This window comes from Lycium barbarum, chromosome 1 (assembly GCF_019175385.1).
Source record: "Lycium barbarum isolate Lr01 chromosome 1, ASM1917538v2, whole genome shotgun sequence".
NCBI classification, from domain to species: Eukaryota; Viridiplantae; Streptophyta; class Magnoliopsida; order Solanales; family Solanaceae; genus Lycium; species Lycium barbarum.
The window spans coordinates 31,400,960-31,402,819 of record NC_083337.1 but is presented as its reverse complement, the minus strand read 5'-3'; the positions used below and the strand labels follow the sequence as shown (position 1 = coordinate 31,402,819).

General features: G+C 40.3%; 1 non-coding gene across 1 annotated transcript; it reads right to left on the bottom strand.

Moving 5' to 3' along the window:
* Positions 1–931: 931 nt before the first annotated feature.
* On the bottom strand, positions 932–1,037 carry LOC132618972 (small nucleolar RNA R71). The gene has a single exon (XR_009574410.1). It is a non-coding gene; the product is annotated as a small nucleolar RNA R71 (small nucleolar RNA).
* Positions 1,038–1,860: the final 823 nt, after the last annotated feature.

Below are 1,860 nucleotides of genomic sequence, written 5' to 3'. Positions count from 1 at the left end.
CTAACTGTTAGGAAACATTAGGAAGTCCTTAAGAGATAAAGTGCATACTCTTAGAACAACCATTAGAAGTATATCACATTGAAACCTGAAGCATAATATCTAATCAAAGTGGGGAACACAACCTTAGTTTCTCTCTCGCATTAAGTACAATTCAAGTCAAAGTATTCAATTACATTACACAACAAATATTTAAAACTATTCAGAATAGGATTAAAGCCGTTAATGACTAGTATCGCATACAATTAGTACCCTTTTCTCTCTATATTCCCTGTGGGATTCGACCCCAACCTTGTTTGGGTTATTATATTTGACAACGATCTCTTTATGCCACTCATAGGTGTAATTTGAGCGTATCAACATGCAACATGGTGCCCAAGGTAATCGGGCGAGGCTTATGGTTACTTATAAGAATTAGAACCTTAAAGTGAAAAACATTTGACAGATAGTTGACTTTTGGGTAAACGGATATTTTTTAGAAGTTCATTGATTCCGTGAGATCCGAAGGGTTGATTATGACTTGTTGGGGTATTCAGTTCGGTTCTTGAGGCATTCGGGAACGTTTTGGGCTATTGGTTGGAAAATTAATCTTTGGTCGTTAGCTGATTATGCTTCTGCTGTGGTACCTCCAAGGACTGGAAATGCTACTTTCAAAATTGATAGTTCTATCTATCAGATGCTGAAACTTAAAGGTTATTTCAAAATTCTTCGGAGGACTATCCACTCTGACATTTGAAGAACTTCCTGCACGTATGTGCTCAAAAATCTCAAGGTGTTGTTTCTGCTGATGCACTTCGGTTACGGGTCTTCAAATATTCCTAGGCTGGCCAAGCAAGGGAATGGTATGAAAAGCTTCCCAGCAATTCTATTCATACCTGGAGTGAGCTAGCCAATACATTTCTGAAGAAGTGGTTCCCACCGAGCAAAAAGGCTGAACTTCGAGATAAGATTTTTGAGTTCAAACAGCTCCCAGGGGAACAATTATATTTGGCATGGGAGCGGTTCAAGTACTATCTAGCTCAATCTCCAACTCACGGGTTTTCAGATGCTATTCTCACCGAGAAATTCTACAAGGGCTTAGATACAATGAATCATATTGCTGTCAATACTGCCGCGGGAGGATGCTTCATGGACAAGTCATTTATCAACATCACCCGTTTGCTTGATAAACTCACCACCCACAATCAAGCTTGGCATTCAACTGATAGTGAGAGTCTCTCTTATGGTAGTCCATCACTAGTTGCTATTGCAAAAGAAAACCACGAGAGAGATCATGCCTTTGCTCAATTGCAAACCACGGTGGATCTATTATCAAAGAAGTTGGCAGAAAAGGATGCACAAGGGGTAAATGTTGTTGAGGAGTTACCACCTCATCCACAGGGGATGTATCAAGTCCCTAAGGGGATGTACCAAGATGGGCAACAACATTATGAAGATGCTAATTATGTCAACAACTCCCAAGGGGGTTATCAAAGGCAAAATTATCAAGGTCCGGGCCATCACCCATGGCAAAAGCCTCAACACCAATTGCAAGAGAACAATTATAGCAGAAATGATTAGGGAAATCCAAATCAAGGGAATTACAATAACAACAATTATGGCAACAAAATCTCTAACCCCTACATTCCACCAAGGAGGCAAGCATCAAGTTCCCAACAGTGGAGAGACAATTCAGCTAGCAACTCTGCTAGCAATGCTGCTAATGATTCTGCGGAGCTGAAAAGTATGATGCAGAAAATGCTAATGAATCAGGACAGAACTGAAAGTACAATAAAGGGAATGTCTCAGGTTCAACTATCTCATTTAGCTGCCATTCGGAAGCTTGAATCGCAATTCAGAGACCTTTCTAGAGAAGTGCATACT